Source organism: Nicotiana attenuata, unplaced genomic scaffold (genome assembly GCF_001879085.1).
Source record: "Nicotiana attenuata strain UT unplaced genomic scaffold, NIATTr2, whole genome shotgun sequence".
Taxonomy (NCBI): domain Eukaryota; kingdom Viridiplantae; phylum Streptophyta; class Magnoliopsida; order Solanales; family Solanaceae; genus Nicotiana; species Nicotiana attenuata.
This window is the reverse complement of record NW_017674183.1, coordinates 50,542-71,455: the sequence shown is the minus strand read 5'-3', so window position 1 is coordinate 71,455 and position 20,914 is coordinate 50,542. Positions and strand designations below refer to the sequence as shown.

Genomic DNA, 20,914 nt, shown 5'->3' with positions numbered 1-20,914 from the left:
GTGAGGCGAGCTTTCAGAAGCTCAAGACAACTTTGACTACGACGCCGGTGTTGGTGTTGCCCACAGGTTCAGGACCCTCTATAGTATATTGTGACGCATCTCGTACTGGAATTGGTGCGGTATTGATGCAGGGTGGCAAGGTTATTGCATATGCTTCATGGCAACTGAAGATTCACGAGAAAAAATATCCAGTTCATGACTTGGAGCTGGCAGCCATTGTTCACGCGCTGAAGATTTGGAGGCACTATCTATATAGCATGTCGTGCGAGGTGTTCACAGATCATAAGAGTTTGCAGTACTTGTTCAAGAAAAAGGAGCTCAACTTGAGGTAGAGGAGGTGGTTGGAGCTATTGAAAGACTATGATATCACTATCTTGTATCAGGAAGGCCAATGTAGTGGTCGATGCTTTGAGTAGAAAGTCAGCTTGTATGAGCAGTCTTGCGTACATTCCAGTCGGTGAGAGACTGCTTGCATTAGATATTCAAGCCTTAGCCAATCAGTTCGTGAGGTTGGATGTTTCTGAGCCCAGTCGCGTTTTAGCTTGTACAGGCGCTCGGTCTTCCTTGTTGAGCGTATCAGGGAGTGGCAATATGATGACCCTCATTTGCTTGTCCTTATAGACACAGTGCGGCGCAGTGATGCAAAGTAGGTTACGGTTGGAGATGATGGAGTTTTGAGGATGCAGGGTCGTGTTTGTGTGCCTAATGTGGATGGGCTTCGTGAGTTGATTCTAGAGGAGGCCCATAGTTCCCGGTATTCTATTCATCCGGGCGCCACCAAGATGTATCAGGACTTGCGGCAGCATTATTGGTGGAGGAAGATGAAGAAAGATATTGTTGCATATTTAGCTCGGTGTCTAAATTGTCAGCAAGTAAAGTACGATCATCAAAAACTTGGCGGTTTGCTTCAGAAGATAGAGATTCCTGAGTGGAAGTGGGAGCGTATCACTATGGATTTCGTTTTTGGGCTCCCATGGACTCAGAGGAAGTTCGACACAGTTTGGGTTATTGTGGATAGGCTGACTAAGTCAGCGCATTTCATTCATGTGGTAGTTTCCTATTCTTCGGAGAGTTGGGCCGAGATTTATATTCGTGAGATTATTTGTCTTCATGGTGTGCCCGTGTTTATCATTTTTGATCGAGGTACGCATTTTACCTCACATTTATGGAGGGCAGTACATCGTGAGTTGGGTACACGGGTCGAGTTGAGCATAACATTTCATCCTCAGACAGACGGCAGCCCGAGCGTACCATTCAGATCTTGGAGGATATGCTCCGCGCATATGTTATTGACTTTAGAGGTTCTTGGGATCACTACTTGCCGTTAGTGGAGTTTGACTACAAAAACAACTATCAGTCGGGCATCCAGATAGCTCCCTATGAGGCATTATATGGTACACGGTGTCGATCGTCGGTTGGGTGGTTTGAGCTGGGGGAGGCTCGGTTGTTGGGTACAGATTTAGTACAGGATGCCTTGGATAAGGTTAAGATTATTTAGGATAGGCTCTGTACAGCTCAGTCCAGGAAAAAGAGTTATGCCGACCGTAAGGTTCGTGATATAGCATTCATGGTCGGAAAGAGAGTGTTGCTTCGGGTGTTGCCCATGAAGGGCGTAATGAGGTTTAGAAAGAAGGGCAAGCTAAGTCGTAGGTTCATTGGGCCTTTTGAGATTCTTGATCGAGTGGGAGAGGTGGCCCATAGACTTTTATTGGCACCAGGCTTCTCAGCGGTACATCCATTGTTTCATGTGTCCATGCTTCGGAAGTATCACGGCGATCCATCCCATGTGTTGGATTTTAGCACTATCCAGTTGGACATGGATTTGACCTACGAGGATGAGCCGGTAGCTATTTAGACCGGCAGGTTCGTCAGTTGAGATCGAACAGTTATCCTTTGGTTCGAGGACGAATGATGGTTTTAGAGGTGGAGAATGTGATGACCCAAAAGGTCATCTTATATTCTAGAACTCGATTCCGTATTCCGAGGCCTTTAAAACCTTATTTTATTCCTCCTCGATTTGTGTGCGCCGTCTGGGCGCGTTTCCGGAAAACTTTTATGTGGAAATTTGAGACAAATAATAATTTTTACCTCTAAAAGTTAATTTTGGTTGACTTCAGTCAACGTTTAGAGTAAATGGAGCCGGACCTGTGTTTTGACGGTCCCGGTAGGGCCGTAGTAAAATATGGGACCTGGGCATATGTCCGGAATCAGATTCGGAGGTGCCTAGCCTGAGTAATGAATTTTTGTTAAAAATTATAAGTCTGAAAATCTAATGATTTGAAAAAATTGATTAATGTTTGATCTCATTGGTATCAGGCCCGTATTTTGGTTCCAGAGCCTGGTACATGTTTAATATAATATTTAAACCATGTCTGTGAAATTTGGTGAAAAACGAAGTTGATTTCACGTGATTAGCGTCCGGTTGTAAAAATAGGAATTTCAAAGTGTTCTTAAGAATTTCATGTGTTTTTGTGTTAAATCCGTAGTTTTAGATGTTATTTTGACGATTTGATTACACGAGCAAGTTCGTATGATGTTTTAAGACTTGTGTGCATGTTTGGTTTGGAGCCCCGAGGACTCGGGTGAGTTTCAGATAGGCTACAGAGTGTTTTGGAACTTAGAAAATTTTGCTGGTTTGACTGAACTAGATCCGCATCTGCTTCCAAATCCTTTTACCTTCTTATTCTGTTGTTGGCAGAAAAGCAAAGCTAATTAATAAGTCAATCCCATTTTATCGTTATCACGTTTCATTTTAAGAGGACGTACATTCTAGGGGAAACACATAAACGGCCCCTTCAAGTTGTCCTCAACGGTCAGTCAGACACCTCAACTGACCCGTTTATCATTTTAAGACTTCTTCTCCACTAAAGTACGACCTCGTGAACCCTTCACGCTGACATGGCAAAGTGTGTGCTTTATAATTAATTCTAAGCGAGTGAAACCCTCAAAATTAAGGTTTTTTTTCTTTTTTCTTTTAAATTTAACTTTATTTTATGTGGGTCCCACTATATTTTATTTTTCACACATTAATTTCACTTTCTTCCCAAAATATTCCATCTTCATCAAACCTCTTCCTTCCGCCATCAATTCACTCCCTCTTCTTCAAGAACAATTATTACCAATAGTGATGTAAAAGCTTACATCAATGGATCTAGGTTCAATTTTTGCAGTGGAACCTGGTTCAACAATGGAACCTGGTTGAATTTTGCGTGCCTAAGCAAAAGATAGAAACAATGGAACCTGGTTCGGCTTTTGTAGTGATTCAAGCAGCTACAAGACCTGAAGGCGAATCGCGAATCTTGTCGAAAATGCCTATTTCCATCATCCCCTTCCAAACCTCAAAATTCTGAAACCCTAGCCTTAAATGTGAAAGGCCCCGAATTGCTCGTCTTTGCTTCAAATATTGGCTCGATACAAATTTCACAGGTGAAATTTTGATGTTCATTTGGTAATTCTGTCACTGCAATTTTTTGTGCTTGGTTTTGTTCTGAATTATTTCGGCCATGTTTTTGCAGCATGTTTCCCATTATTAGTGTGAGTGGTGTGTTTGATTTTTTTTTTGGTTGCAATATCCCTCTTCTGCAAAATAGTTGCTGAAGAAAACTGGAGATGAGGAGGAAGGGATGGCGGTGATTCATAGAGATGGTGATTAAAGGAGCTTTTTCCATAATTATTGTTCTTCTTTCTTTTTTAAATTATTATTATTGCTTTTTTTTTTAAATTTTATAATAAGTGGCAATTTTTTTAATTAAAATTACACATGGTATTTTGTCATTTGTTCGTTTGACATGAATCCGAGAGTGTATTTTACGCGAGGTGGGTTGATGAGGTCGGGTGTTTAATTGACCTACTTTATTGAAGGCTTGAAGTGTCCAACTGAAAATGGGATCAGTTGAGGTGTCTGGCTGACCGTTGAGGACAACTTGAAGGGGTCGTTTATGTCACTACAACAAAATTGGCCTAAGACAACACTTATTACAGGCAACACTTGAAAAATGTTGGCAAAAATAGTAATTAGGAACACTTTTGTAAGGGTGGCCTTTGATAAGTGCTTTCGGCAACGGTATTTGGGCAACACCGGTAAAGTGTGCTCTTTATGCGCAAAGACTACACACTGTAAGTGTTACCTAATGTTAAAATTTTTTAGAACGCTTATTCAGATATTAAGCAACGTTTTACAAGCGTTATCCTTGGTACTTTAAAAGTAGCGCAGTGCAAACGAGGCCTAAAGTAAAAAATTCGCACCAAAATTTCCAACTTAAACTATTCCCTATGAAATTTCCCACTTTCCCTCTAAAACATTTCACTAAAAGTCTAAGTGATTCCAGTTAACCCTATTTCTCTAGGGTTTGAAACCCACAGCCTACTTCACTCAATTTTCAAAAAATAGTACAGTCCATTGCACCCATTCTTCGTCAAAAAAGGGAAAGAAGAAAATGATTGCACCCAATCGGTTACGCTCTTCAAAAGCAGGAGATCTGATTTACTTTATTTGATTCCTCCAAAGATCTAAGTTACACGGTCAATTTGTCAATACAACAAGAAAGGTACGACATTCAGGATTTCTCGATTTCTTTTGAGATCAAAGTCAGTAATGATTATCCATATACAGTATGGATTTAATCAAAAATTTATAGTATTTGGATTTTCTTCTGAATATAGAGTAAATAAATTTCTCAGGGAATTTTTGATACTATCCTTTTCTTATGAATTTGGGAAAAACTTGAGCTAAAAGAATTGTAGATCTTTTAGTATATATGTATTTGGACAGATCATTTGTGGGTTTAGCATGAGAGGTTTGAAATCATTATATTAGAACTTTCAAAAAAAAGTTAATTTTGTTTTCTTTGTTCTGGGAAATGAAGGATGAGTAGGGGATTGTCGGGTATTCGAACTGTCCACTTAAATGATAAAATGCTAAGAAACTCACAAATTTAGCTACACCATAGTACTTTGATGAAACTCAACTTGATTGACTTGAATAAAACAAAAAGCTTCTATTTTTGTTGAAGAACTCAATCGTTTTGAGACTACACAAATTATTTAATCGTATCGGAGACATTCAGCAAAATGATTACAAGTTTGGATTTAATATTGTGATCAATAAGAGTGCTATAGGAAATTTTAAGTATAATATTAGTGAGAGGAAGAACGAACTGAACAAAGTGGCATCAGATAAAATATCTTGACTTGTAGGTAGAATGGGCGTATACTATTACTGTCTCTGAGTGAAAAAGAAGTGAAAGTAGTATTATGGTCCTATAGTTAATTACTTCTTCCTGAATTATGTATACGTCTGACTTATAATACCCTTGAAGCTTTTTTATAGAATTTGATTGCCTTCTGTCTTATTTGCCTAGAACTAGAAATTTTAAATATTGTTGAGTTTGTCATTTTCATGTTTTCATGCGTTTCGATCATTTCTTGCCCAAAATTATGTATTTGTCTGTAGATTGACATTATTCTCTTTAAAATTTTATGTTTAATTATTTTACAACATTCATTAAGCAAAGAAACTACATACAATTATTAGTTTCTATTGTAGTATAGTGACTGTTGCTCTCATGTATCATTACAGTTTAGTCACAGAGTGAAGGAATTATCGGCCTCCCCTCTCCCCTAAAAAACAAAAACCTTCTTTATTGGAACTATATGATTTACCTCTTTTTATGTAAAAAAGATTCTGTATGCTGTCGACGCCCCCTTTTTCCCAAAAAATCGGGTTTACGACATTTTTTTGAAAAGACAACTCTATTCCCGTTTGGGAATTGGGTTTTGAAATTGAAGAGTCGCCACCTAATGATTATAGTGCATTAGGACACTTTAAAAGAATTTGAGATGAACCAGAGTTCGGGTAAGGGCTAGAAATTATCTCGAGGGGAAGGTGTTAGTCACCCCTCAAAATCCACTAGTGTGGTTCCCGGTCATGTTACAATTGTGACTTTAAGTGCAAGCAAGAATTACAAATACGAGGGGATTTTCATATAATAGTTGAAAACAATTTGAAATTAAACGAAGTTAAAGAGGCTGAAATTTGGCGAAGAAAGTAGTTTTAAAATTCAGAATAAACGAGTGAAAAGAGGGAGAAATTTTACATAATTGCTGGAAGTAGCAGTTAAAGAAGCTGAAATTTGAGAAAAAGCAGTTTTCGAAATAAACAAGTAAAAAGATAAAGGGGAGAGGGGGTCCTATGTTTATAAATAATATGGATCACCCCACACAATAATTGTGCCTCTGTATCATGATGTCTTTGAATAATGCAGTGCAGGATATAAAGTGGGGTCCTCGGGCCATGGCATGGTGTTCTCGGGCTATGAAGATGATGCCTTCGAACAATGACACCCTCGGATGGTTTGACGGTATTTCAGCCCATGAAATGAAAGATTTGGCGGTATTTTAGCCGATGTAAAAAAATGTGTAAATGGCGATATTTCGGCCGACAGAAATTTTAAATAAAGCACCGATGTTTCAGCTAATGCGAAAAATGTAAATGGCGATATTTCAGCCGACAGAAATTTAAATAAAGCAGCGACGTTTCAGTTGATGCAAAAAAAATTTAAATGGCGATATTTTAGCCGACAGAAATTTAAATAAAGCAGCGACGTTTCATTGATGCAAAAAAAATGTAAATGGTGATATTTCAGCCGATACCGAGAATAAAGTTGGCGATATTTCAGCCGGTAAAGAAGGGTGATTATAAATGGCGACGTTTCAGCCGATTGGGATTTAAACAAACATTGGCGGTTTTTAGCCATGCAAGATTTGTATGAAGATGGCGGTATTTCAGCCGATGCAAATAGAGGTGGCGATATTTCAGCCATGCAGATGGAGACAGCGCTTAGTCTCGAAAGGCAGAAAGGTAGCCTTATGCAATGCAAGAAAATGCAGGATGGAGACAGTGCTTAGTCTCGAAAGGCAGAAAGGTAGCCTTATGCAATGCAAGAAAATGCAGGATGGAGATAGTGCTTAGTCTCGAAAGGCAGAAAGGTAGCCTTATGCAATGCAGATAGATGGAGACAATGCTTAGTCTCGAAAGGCAGAAAGGTAGCCTTATGCAATGCGGATAATGCAGATGGAGACAGTGCTTAGTCTCGAAAGGCGGAAAGGTAGCCTTATGCAATGCGAGAATGTAAAAGGACGAGTAGTAGTGAGACTTTTTAGCTGATAGTTGATATCATGACTGCTGGGAAGGTTGTGTATGGATAGCAATTACGAACAAGTGATGATTCTGAGAGGTTGCGTTCTTGAGAAAGTATGCGTGCATAAATATACCTGACGATATTGTTAGTCTGGTGCCTGCATCCAAAGAAAAATCGTGAGTTTTGTAAAGGGGAAAGGCTAGTTCGTTTTCCCCTGGCTTCCGGCGTGCGTATCATTGGGGTAGCATTGCTAAACAGCAGCAATTCGAACAATACTTATGCATGATTTAGTAAATATAACGTAAGTAGAAAATAGTTTTCTTTAGATGAACCAACGACTGCGATGTGGTTCAAGACATTGCAACCTTTCTTACTCTGGAATTTTGAGGGTCCTCCTCAAAATTCTGCCCCAGTTTACTGGGCTGGCGCTTCTAACGGCTGCGCTGAACGGCTAAAAAAAATCAACTTCGGAATTTTGAGGGTCCTCCTCAAAATTTTGCCCCAGTTTACTGAGGTGACATTCCTGACGATGAATGGCTGAAAACTAACTTCAGAATTTTGAGGGTCCTCCTCAAAATTCTGCCCCAGTTCCAATAGTAGGGAGGAAAAATGGAATTTTTATTAAATTGTGACCGAACCTATGGGGATGCCTACGTATCCCCTATTAAACGGGAATCAGGTCAGGCGTAGTTCAAACTACATCATCATAAGAAATCATAAGTGGTTACACATAGTATCGTTTCACTGCATCTGAATTGATTGGCTTTGGCCAACCTTCTCCGTCCATTTCTGCAAGAATAAGGGATCCTCCAGTTAGAACCCGGTGAACCATGTACGGACCTTGCCAGTTGGGAGAGAATTTCCCCTTGGCTTCATCTTGATGTGGGAATATTTTCTTCAACACCAGCTTCCTCGGTGTAAACTTCCTTGGCTTAACTCTTTTGTTGAAGGCTCTGGACATTCTGTTCTGATACAACTGACCGTGACAAACTGCATTCATCTTTTTCCCATCTATAAGGGCTAATTGCTCGTAGCGACCTTTTACCCATTCTGCGTCGTCCAACTCTGCTTCTTGTATGATCCTCAAAGAGGGAATCTCTACCTCGGCGGGGATGATCGCCTCTGTACCATAAACCAGCATGTAGGGAATTGCTTCGGTCGATGTGCGGATCGTGGTGCGGTATCCCAGTAGGGCGAATGATAATTTCTCATGCCATTGTTTGTAACTTTCGACCATCTTTCTTAATATCTTCTTGATATTCTTGTTGGCTGCCTCTACAACTCCATTCATCTGAGGCCTGTAGGCTGTAGAATTCTTGTGTTTGATCTTGAATGACTCGCATATGGCTTTCATCAAGTCGCTGTTGAGATTGGAACCATTATCAATGATGATTGATTCTGGAATCCCGAGTCGGCAAACAATACGATCACGAACGAAATCTGCCACAACTTTCTTAGTCACTGCCCTGTATGACGCTGCTTCAACCCATTTGGTAAAATAATCAATTGCCACCAGGATAAACCTGTGCCCGTTTGATGCGACAGGCTCAATAGGTCCAATAACATCCATTCCCCAGGCGGCGAATGGCCATGTTGAGCTTGTTGCAGTAAGCTCGTTTGGAGGCACCTTTATCATGTCTGCATGTATCTGACAACGATGGCATTTGCAAACATACTGGATACAGTCTGTTTCCATAGTCATCCAAATATATCCTGCTCGGAGTATCTTCTTTGCTAGGACAAAGCCATTCATGTGCGGCCCGCAGGTCCCTGCGTGCACTTCGTCCAATAGTTTGGATGCTTCTTTTGCTTCGACACACCTTAGTAAACCCAAATCGGGAGTCCTCCTATACAGGATTCCCCCACTGTGAAAGAAGTTGTTGGATAATCTCCGAAGTGTGTGCTTTTGAGTGGTGTTGGCAAGTTCTGGATATTCTCCTGTTGTCAAGTACTCCTTGCTGTCGTGGAACCATGGTTTTTCCGTCCGCTTCTTCCTCAACGTGAGCACAATAAGCTGGCTGATCATAGATCTTTACTGGGACGTGATCAATGAAATTTGTGTCTGGATGCTGGATCATGGATGATAAAGTAGCTAGTGCGTCAGCGAACTCGTTTTGGACCCTGGGGACATGTTGAAATTCCGTTTTTGTGAATCTTTTCCTTAACTCCTGTATGTGATGCAAGTAGGGGAGTATCTTGGAGTTCTTGGTTTCCCATTCTTCTCGAACCTGATGTATGAGCAAGTCTGAATCCCCGATCACTAGCAGCTCCTGAATGTTCATGTCAATGGCCATCTTGAGCCCCAGGATGCAGGCTTCGTATTCGGCCATGTTGTTGGTGCAAGGGAATCTGAGCTTGGCGGATACCGGGTAGTGCTGGCCGGTTTCTGATACTAGGACTGCTCCTATGCCAACTCCATTGAAATTTGCAGCTCCATCGAAAAACAACCTCCAACCCTCGTAGGATTCTGCAATATCTTCTCCTACAAAGGACACTTCTTCATCAGGAAAATACGTTTTCAGGGGTTCGTATTCTCCGCCGACAAGATTCTCAGCAAGGTGGTCTGCTATGGCTTGGCCCTTGATCGCTTTCTGAGTTACGTAAACAATGTCGAATTCACTTAGTAGGATTTGCCACTTGGCGAGCTTGCCAGTGGGCATGGGCTTCTAGAAGATATACTTCAGCGGGTCCATCCTTGATATGAGATAAGTAGTGTAGGCACATAAATAATGCCTCAATTTCTGAGCTACCCAAGTCAGAGCACAACAGCTGTGCTCCTATAAAGAATACCGGGCCTCGTACGGGGTGAACTTTTTACTGAGATAGTAGATGGCTTGCTCCTTTCTCCCCGTTTCATCATGTTGTCCCAGAACACAACCGAACGCTCCATCCAAAACCGCAAGATAAAGCAATAGAGGCTTCCCTGGCTCGGGCGAAACCAAGACTGGCGGCGTTGATAGGTATTCCTTGATTCTGTCAAAGGCTTTATGACAATCATTAGTCCACTTAGTAGCAGCGTCTTTCTTCAACATCTTAGAGATGGGTTCACAAATGACTGTGGACTGAGCTATGAACCGGCTGATATAGTTGTGCCTCCCCAAGAAACTCATTACGTCCTTGTTCTTTGGCGGTGGCAATTCTTGAATGGCTTTGACCTTTGATGGGTCCAATTCTATTCCTCGACGACTCACGATGAAACCTAGTAATTTTCCAGCAGGAACCCCGAATGCACACTTGGTGGGGTTCAGTTTCAGATTGTACTTCCTCAATCTGTTGAAGAACTTTCTCAGGTCTTCCATATTATCAGTGGCTTTCTTGGATTGATGATGACATCGTCCACATATACTTCAATCTCCTTGTGTATCATGTCGTGAAAGATAGTAGTCATGGCTCTCATATAGGTGGCGCCAGCATTCTTCAACCCAAGTGGCATCATTTTGTAACAATACATTCCCCACGGCATGATGAAAGCCGTTTTCTCTGCATCTTCCTCATCCATCCATATCTGATGATATCCGGCGAAACAATCCACGACTGCAACTCATGCTTGGCGCAGTTGTCGATAAGAATGTGTATGTTCGGCAAGGGGAAGTCATCTTTGGGACTGGCCGGTTAAGATCCCAGTAGTCGACACAAACTCTAACTTTCCCTTCTTTCTTTGGTGCTGGCACGATGTTGGCTAACCATGTCGGATACTCTACCACTTTGAGAACCTTAGCTTTGACTTGCTTAGTAACCTCTTCATTGATTTTCAAACTCATGTCGGGTTCGAATTTCCTGAGCTTCTATTTTACCGGCGGACAGGCTGGATCTGTTGGCAGTTTGTGAGCTACAATGGACGTGCTGAGACCAGTCATATCATCATACGACCAGGCGAATATGTCCTCATATTCCTTTAAAAATTCTGTGTACTTTTCCTTTTTTGATGGTGACAGGTGAACACTGATGCGAGTTTCTTTGACATTTTCTGTATCTCCCAAATTAACGACCTCAGTTTCTTCCAGATTAGACTTAGGTCTATTCTCAAAATTCTCAACCTCTCTGACGACCTCTTCTGGTATATCATCCTCTTCTGAATCTACATCTTTTTGCTGCGCTGTTTCGTTGCTAGTCACAATCGTTGGTTCGTCATCAAAGTAAGTAATAGTAATACAGTAAATGATAGAGAAAATAATAAGAGCGAGATATATGATAAACTGAAATGCTTTTATTAAATTCATGATTGTTTGGAACATCGGAGCTCTTTTCAAAATTAAAGACAATGTGGAAAAAAAATCAGCTAGTAAAAAGTAAAATGAGATGCATGGTGCTTTTGTTTAGCCTTGCTACCCCGAAGCTTTCCGGGCCCTGACGGTTCTAATTGACCAATTGCTGAGGCGGTCTCCTCGGTTCACTGCTTGTATGGAAGGGCCTTCCTCCCCTTCCTCCTCGAAAAGAACACAACAATCCATATCATCATCCTCCAGAAATAGATTCTTCATGGCTGCCAATGCTTCATCTTCTTCTGACCCATATATAGTATCTGCCGGTTGGAAGGTCTGCTCCAGGCTAGGTATCGGAAGCTCCAATGGATAGTAGGGGCCGCGCCATGGTGGCGACCAGGTCTGGAATTCTTCCCAAGTATAACCGTACCCTAAGCCAAATGTAGTACCATGCTTCTTTAGTTTGATGGGCTTAGTGATCCCCTGGAGGTTTTTGCCGAGTCCCTTTCCAGGCTCGTACCCACACCACTTCAGGATACTTTCAATCTTGTTATCCCACCACTTATCCTTGTCTACAGCGTTGACCCTTTCAATGTGGTGGTATGTTCTCCACCTATTCTCCTTCTGCCTCCAATTATTAGGATGGTCTGGCGACTATATATGGGGTTACTACCATCGCCATGAATAATCACCTCCTGGTGATTCCATTCGAACTTCACTGCCTGATGCAGGGTCGATGCTACGGCTCCAGCAGCGTGGATCCAGGGCCGTCCTAACAGCAAGTTGTAGGATGCCGGGACGTCTATCACTTGAAAGTAGACGTCGAACCATGTTGGCCCTATTTGCAAGCATAGGTTGATTTCCCCAATAGTAGCCCTTTGGGACCCATCGAAGGCCTTGACATTGATAGCCCCATCTTTGATTTCGTCCAGGCTTTTTCCCAAAGTTCTGAGAGTTATCAGCGGACAGATGTTGAGCCTGGATCCTCCATCGATCAGGACTCTAGTGATGAAATAATCCTCGCATTGCACGGTGATGTGCAGTGCCTTGTTGTGGCTCAGTCCTTCCGGTGGCGGCTCATCTTCGTGGAAGGTGATTTTATGGCTTTCCAGCACTTGTCCTACCATATTTGCCATGTCGCCTCTAGTTATGTTGCTGGGCACATAAGCTTCGCTCAGTATCTTCATTAAGGCATTCTTGTGAGCGTCAGAGCTCTGTAGAAGAGCTAGGATGGAGATCTGTGCTGGTGTTTTGTTTAATTGCTCAACGACCGAGTACTCCTTAGCTTGTATTTTCCTCCAAAGATCGTCGGGCCCAGTTTCAATAGGCCGTCCCGAGGCTTGCTTACTGGACTCAGCTGAGTGTTCTGGGGTATAAATCCTCCCTGTTCAGGTTATTCCTTGTGCAGCAATTGTTTCTCCTGTCCTGGTCTTTCCTTTCCTCCTAGCTTCGGCAGTGTAATCCCATGGTATGGCATTTGAGTGGAATGGTGTTATATCTGACATTGCCACAGGAATAGGTACCCTTGGGGGTAACACAGCAACTTTAAAGGGTGCAGGTGCTTTTGGAACTCCAAATTCAACCTCAATTGGCCCGGGCGCCTTTGCAGAAGGAGGCGCTTCAAATTCGAGAGGTGTAGACATGTTTACTTCATCGTCCCTGGAGGGCTGATTCTGCACAACAATTGGGCTAAGTGTAACCGCTGGTTTCTTTGGTTCATCACCTTCAACAATCAAACCTATCGACCCTTTGGGGTCCCAATCATCTTAGATCTCGATCATGTGAATGTTCCCACCTTTGTGGTCAGGCAGAGGGTTGTTGCGAACATTAGGAGCAGGCTCCTTTGCTACGATGACCTTATTGTTGATCAGGGTTTGAATCTTGTCCTTCAATGAGCGGCACTCGTCGAGGGTGTGTCCCTTCATGCCGGAATGGTACGGACAGGTCTTATTAGGGTTGACCCACCGGGAAGGATTCTCTGGAGTTATGGCTGGGATAGGGGTGACGTAACAGCAGTTTTAAGTCTCTCGTACAGCTGATCAATTGGTCCAGCGATGGTTGTGTATTGTCTGGGAGGTCTGCGGTCGAAATTTGGCCTCGGTCTGGGGAAATTTTGGCGGGTGGGAGGTGATTGGTAATGAGAGGGTTGAGCTTTATAAGCTTGGTAGACAGGTGTTGGTTGAGAGTATCTGGGTGAGGTGGGTTGATATGTGAGAGGTGGAGATGATTGGTAGACGGGAGGTGGATTTGGATAGGAGGGTGTGGGTGCTTGGTAATTCGTGATAGGCTGATATGTAAGTGGAGGTGATGGGTAGGTGTGGCATTTTAGTGGTGATTTGGCTCCCTGTGCGACCATTATGGCACTCACATCTTTCTTCTTGGACGTGCCACCGGACTGTAAAGCCTTATTGGTGGCCTATAATGCTTCAAGATTAGTAACCATACCATCCTTAATGCCTTCTTCGATTATTTCTCCCAGTTTGATGATATCGGAGAACTTCTGACCCTCGATTAGCATCAACCTCTCGTAATATTGGGGATCTTGAGCCCGGACGAAGAACCTGTTCATCTGTTCTTCTTCTAAGGCCGGCCTGACCTTTGCAGCTTCTGACCTCCAACGAGTAGCATACTCGCGGAATGTTTCGGTAGATTTCTTCTTCAAATTCTGGATGTAGAATACATCCGGTGCATTCTCTGTATTGAATTGGAATCTATCCATGAAATCCGAGGCCATGCCTACCCAGCTTGTCCATTTCTTGGGGTCCTGGCTGATGTACCAGGATAAAGCATCCCCCTTCAGACTTCTCATGAAGAGCTTCATACGGATCTTCTTATCCTTTCCGACTCTGACCAGTTTATCGCAATATGTCTTCAGGTGGACCCTGGGATCTCCTGTTCTATCGAACATTTCAAACTTGGGAGGTTTGTACCCCTCCAGAAGTTCAACATCTGGCTGAATGCAGAGGTCTTCGTAATTTAACCCCTCAATACCTTTGTTACCTTCCACGCCCTGAACTCGGCTGGTCAATTTCTTGAGTTCTGCTGCTAAGTTCATGATAAGGGAGTCTTTGTCATCAGACTCAGGTGCACTTGAGATTGGTTGAGTATAATGGGGTACAGTATCCACGTAAATAGGAGTGTTGTGGAGATGGTCATTTGTGGTGTTCAGTGGCTCGGGAATGAGTAGTGGAGTATTGTTCGGAGTGTGGCATGCGTTGCAGTGTTGGGTATGAGTGGGTTGTATCTGTGCTTGTGGGGTGTTTTTTGGAGGTGCGGGATTTTGGGTGTTGACATCAGGAGCGGTGAGAGAAAATGACAGGTTCGCCAAGTTCCGAACCTGCTCCAGTTCTTCTTGGAACTTTAATAATTTTTGCTCAAGTTGGGTAGCAGTTTCCTTAGCAACCGGGGTACCCTGAGGAACCTCAATTTCTTTTCTGGTGCTCGGATCTCCCATTCTACCTTTGTTCTTGTTCCGGATAGGACTCGGAGGAGGAGGAGGTGGAGGGCCCTTGGATCTTGTTCAGAATAAACGAGTGAAAAGAGGGAGAAATTTTACATAATTGCTGGAAGTAGCAGTTAAAGAAGCTGAAATTTGAGAAAAAGCAGTTTTCGAAATAAACAAGTAAAAAGATGGATCACCCCACACAACACCCGGTAACCGTTTATACACATGATGTTAACGCGTGGTCATCATATCCACATCTACCCTTCCCACCCCATTAAGGTATTAAAGCGCGGAATGTCTCGTTACTTATTGCATGCTAGTAGCCGTCCTAATCCTATCAGTCCCGGAGGCATTTGGACTAACTAGTCCTAATGAGAGAGTGGTTTGGGGCCTTTTGGAGAGTTTTCAAAGGACAAAATACTAAGGCATCAATCAAAACACATAATACAAGTAAAGGGGAAAGCAAATAAGCAAGCAGGGCTCAAATAAACCTCCTAGAATCAGATAAAGCCATAGAGTTTAGCATGTCTTGCACATACTGGTTTGGTCTTAAATTAAATTAAAGCGATGAGCGGACTGGTTCAACACATATTTTTAGATAGGAAGTCTGCATTAGGCTTACTCGAATGCAGTTGTCTAAGACTGATCCAGTTGATTAGTTAACCTTTTTTGTCTATGTGTTGGATAGAACTACTGATTTTAAAACACAAGCTGATTTTAAAAGAAAATTTCAGAGTAACAAAAAGTTTCAGAAAAGGGTACGTGGTTTAACAACTAAACGAGTTCCAGAATGCAGATCGGTTGGGAAATGTTTACCAGATTTCATGCGAGTAGGTTTAGAAAGAAAAGTCGTTTGTTTTAGTAAAGTCAACACTGTTCTGAATAAGTGAGACAATTTTTTTGGTTTCGAAATCCTTATAGGCATGCTTTCTATACGTGATATCTTTTTAAATACTAATGGAAGCCTTGTAAACCAAGATATCTACATATGCCATTTTATTATTAAACCTATCTGTTTGCCTAATGATGCTATTATATGCAGAGATGCAAACCCCTATAGGCATGGTATCTACATGCGTAGTTGCAGAATTCAGAAGTTAAATCCTATAGACATGCTTTCTACGTATGAAATTGCACAAATTAGAGACAAAATCCTATAGGCATATTTTCTACCCTTTGTGCATAAAAGTAACCCCTCCCTTTTTCACTAAATTCCCATGAGTTTATACAAATCATTACAGACCAGTAGAACAAGACTGAAGTTAAAAGTACATCAGAAGCTATCAGCTACATCCGAGCAGCCTAATTCAGACTTAGTGTCTAATAATATGAGATTGAGCCACTTCCGAGATCAAGATTTCCAAAGCCTTCTCTTATCTAGGGTGTTTCAGAGATCCAAGGAGTTTCAGGAACCCAGGCAGTGCTTACACCCAAGATATTAATCAGAATGAGTTATAGTGCAGTGTGGAAGAGCCAACCCTCAGGTGTTCAAGTTCAGAGGGAGCTCAGGGGTCACAAGGCAAGGCTCATAAGAGAGGGGCAGAACTTAAATTCTAAGAATGAGTGCAGAAGAGCAAGGGGGGGGGGGGGGAGAATGCCAAGGCAGGTTGGTGGTCATACCTAACCATGAGGTAGGCTGGCACACCCCTGACCAAGCCTGTTCAGCCAGCAAATAAGAGCACAGACCTAGTGAAGGCCAGACTATGGTCTAGATAGTGATTAGGACACTGCCAGACCAAGGTCTTAAGCTCAAGATACATATAAAGGGGAAAGGGGAATGGGAATTGAAAGAGTTTAGGACTCAGGGAGTCCAGTCCATATACATGAACAACAATGTCAAGTGTTGTCATGTTTCTGAACCATAACTCAACATACAAAAGGGATTGGGGGATAGGGATTCATGTAGGAGTGTAGCAAAGAGACAAACCAACTTGCAAAATTTACATTATGGAAGTAGTAAATCCAATAAAGAATGAACTGGAGAATAAACACATAGGGGAGTGGCAGAAATTAAACAAAGGTAACATACAAGTTGCAGAAGAAGCAAGCAAAGAGAACCAGGATAGTTTCAAACCAAGCCACAATCAAAAGAACCTTAAGCTTATGAGTACAGAGAACTCGAATATTTTTTTAAAGAAAATCTGAGTGTATTTTGAGAGAAGAAGTGATGACTTGTTCATGTTCCCACTCCCTTGAAAGGGAAGAAGTACATGTATTTATAGTTTTGAAAACGAGTAGAAAATAAGGTAACAAATACAGTTTCAACACAAACATGGAAATAATCACAGTCAAAATCAATTAACACAGGTTTTCCCTTTAATCAAGGGATTACTGCTCAACGGGCACTTAACAGGATTAATATAAGAAAAGAAAATCAATTTGTAAGCAGAATGATTGTTGCCATAAAAGGAGCGGTAAAACCATATAGTAGGGGATTAAGTCTAAATACAGGAGTGTACTTATTTTGGAAAGGATCTGGTAAGGCCAAACAAAGAAGGAGAATCAATTAACCCTTAACGGGCGAGTAAAAAATCAGAACTGCACAAGGAAAAGTTTTGAAAATCAACCACGAATTTGAAAATCAATCACAGAAGGGACTCAGTATATAAATGAGGTGCACAAGTAATAGACATGTGAGGCCAAGCTATGGCAAGGAGAGGTAGCATACAGTAATAGCATGATAGTCATGTAGGTCAAATTTCGTTGGCTTCGTAAGAGAGAAAAGATCAGAAGCATGCAAAAGGTTAGGTGAAAACCTTTCTAAAAACATAATCGAGTTTGACAGATAGTAAGAAAGTAGAATCAAAAGAATCACACAAAGAGATGCTGAAACCTTCAAATAAAGTAGAACAATTTCAAATAGGAGAATCGCACAAGTAAACTTTAGGAACTTGAGTAAACCCCGAAGAAACTAGGGTTTTTCGAAATCAATCGAGCTTAGAGGCGATAAACAAGTAAAACAAACAAACAGTCTCAGAAGCTCGAATAAACCCCCAAAATTAGGATTTTCGACACTAATCAGGTGCAAACAAAGTAAATCAAATAGATAGACTCAGAAACACAAAAAAATCTCCAAATTTTTGAAAAGGTAATTTTTTTATTGTTTATTGTTTGTACCTGCTAAAGCAAGATGTTAGTACTATTCTTGGGATGGGAGGACTTCTCTTTTATGCATTAGTATCACCATTTTCATATCTTTTTAATGAATACAAGTGGTTTTACTTGGTACTACTGCTAGTACATAGAGCTAGAGATGGTGTTTTATTGGGGAGAGGAGTAGTAATGTACTAAGCATAGACATATCCACAGGAAAGAACCATCAAAAGTATCGTGGCTTTCTCTTCCTCCCTTAATTTGCTTCCCTAAATTATTATGTTCTCTCAGTTGGATGACTAGAATTGCTTTAAGAATGCAAGTCATTGTTGTTTCTGATGATCACAATTTCTTTCTTTGGTGAGCACCCTGATATAGCCTTTTCTTAGACTAGTTCACTTTCTGGCCAAAAGGTTCTATTTTTGAGTCACCATAAAAAATAGAAACGTAGCCTAGCTTCTGATCTTATTGTATGTTTTCATCTTATTGCATTTTTATGATGTTATGTTACCACCAATGCAACATTTTGGCAAGTGCACTTGGTGTGTGAATTGAAATTAAGTAAATATTGCGCAAATATTGTTTTACTGGCCTTTGTTGTGTTGTATATCAGTTATGGTAATAATTTCCATTATTATTCATTCTGTATGAAAAATTACCTGTGAGATCTTCTCCTTTGAGCTTGCACTCTATTGGTTTCCATCTAATATTTGATTACTTATTCAATGTGTAGGAAAATTCTTGTGGTGCAATTAAACGTGGTGGCCAAAGTCAGTTTGATCCATTTGAAGTTAAGGAAGAAGATTTTTGGACAAAACATTTGATTTTGTAAAGTTCATATTTAGTACGCAACTTGAAGCAATTTGCTTTATTGGTTGATTGTATTACATGAAGTGTATTCCTTTGTTTGAAGTTCATTGCATGTATTTGAAACAATCTCTTTTGTTTATTGATAATGAAGTGCTTCCGATTTTTATACTTAAGTAATGACCTTAAATATATGATAAAATATGTATTTGATAATAAATGCAATTATAGGGTGTATATCCAAAAAAATTAAAAGCATAGTAACAAAGACCACGCTTTAGAAGTGAAGCTTAGGAGCAACACTTGAAAAGCGTGGCCTACGAGGTAATAAAGGCGTCCCTTTAGAAGTGTAGCTTTAGGACATGAAAGGCGTCCCTTTAGAAGTGTAGCTTTAGGACATGAAAAGTGTGGCCATAGGCAAGCGTAGCCTTTGCCTTATGAAAAGTGTTGCATTAGGGTAAAGGTTACGCTTGTTTAGGCCACCCCGTAAAAAGTATTGCCTTAGGTCAAAAAGTGTGGTCTATGATCAAAAGCCACACTTTCTGATAGTTTAGACCACACTTTTCAGGCGTGGTTAAATGCCTAATTTGTTGTAGTGTGTATTTCGCCTACATTCAATAATTTCATTTATGACAATGAAGTTGCTTGGTCAATCATATAGTACCTCAAAATCATGACACTTTATCATTGTGTTGGATGATTATATATATTATACTTCACCTTGGTTAATAAAATTGTGAAGGCGTAAATTCATAATTTAAATTAACGAACCTTTAATACCGAGTTTATTATAATTTTAAGATATAAATTCCTATCTATCGTTTGTTTAAAATTTTTGCATAAAAAATAGAGTTCGGATGAATCCGATTGATTAAGAGTCAAATTTCATGAGTTAAAACAAAAATAAAAACAAAAAAAGTTGATAAGTGAAGAAACATCACATGCAAAGCTATACATTTCTGATTCAAAAGACTTTTATTTCCATTTCTAGGACCATTTAGTAGTTTGGTCGTTCTTGTATTTCTTTGTTCCACTCGTTTCTGGTGTCTTCCAACCTTTTTATTTTATTCTATCTTCTGTGACGTACGTAGCTAAATTTCCTATTGTTTATTAATCAGATGCGAATTTAGGATTTAAATTTATGGATTTAGCTTTTAAAAATTTTAATATTAAATTCATTATACTGTTAAAATTACGGGTTTAAACTTAATACTACTTGTTGAGATTTTAGTAAATTTTTATATATAAATTCATATTACGTATAGAAAATTATGGTTTCAATTGAACTCATAGCCGAAATGCTACATCCGTCCCTAATAGGAAGTGGCTTAAACCCAAATGATGATTTTTTTTTTTAAAAAGAAAAAATCAGCTGTAAATATAATTTTATCACATATGTATTGCCCTAACGAAAGTTAATAAGTCGATCAACATTTAAATTTCTGTTAGATATTCATGCTATTATAATTAATATACATAGTTACTGTTTATATATTCTATTTTGTAATCTAGGCAGAATCAATTAATGAATTAAGAGTAACAATACGATCCGTTGAAATTCAATCATTTGTCTCTCCGGTTCGTAAATAAAAAAAAAAGAAGAGAAAAATCGACAGTGACATGACTGCCACTGCCCAGTCCGCGACACTAAATAATTCCAAGTTCTTTGTATACAAGATGACAAGATTTCTGCTAATTGGAGGAAGTGGCGGTTTGAGTGGCGCTCTACAATCTGTGGCACATAAGAAGAACTCCAATCCATTCTCGTCCATGTCTTTTCTGATCACGGCTTTTGATTTTATTAAACTAAGTTCATACATAAGCAGATGTTATTGTAAAAGATGTTGCATGAGTCATTCTCGGTCGTCTTGACAAGCAGGAGCGGAACCATGGTGTTAGTTGTGGGTTCGGCGAAATCCATTAGTTTTTATTCAGATCCTGTATTTTTATTAAGAAATTTAATAAAATATGTACAAATTATTAATTTAGCAAAAAAAAAAAAAAAAGAGAATGAGAAGCAAAAAAGTGGGAAAAAAATTATTTTTGTAATTTTCTGTTACAATAAAAAAATAAATAACTCTCTTCGTTTTTCTGTTCTTCTTTTCCGGCAAAGACCATGAACGCCGATGACCTTCTCTGGGAAACTATTTTTCCTTTCTTTTATTTTCCTTCTAGTCTTCTTCCTCTCACTCTCAACACCACCTCTATGCCGTAACCACCACCTTCAC

At 40.4% G+C, this 20,914-nt stretch overlaps 1 long non-coding RNA gene across 1 annotated transcript; it reads left to right on the top strand.

The window, feature by feature from the left end:
• Positions 1-4,218: 4,218 nt before the first annotated feature.
• On the top strand, positions 4,219-18,849 carry LOC109218150. Its single transcript, XR_002066730.1, has 2 exons — positions 4,219-4,547; positions 18,613-18,849. It is a non-coding gene; the product is annotated as an uncharacterized LOC109218150 (long non-coding RNA).
• The last annotated feature ends 2,065 nt before the right edge of the window (positions 18,850-20,914 follow it).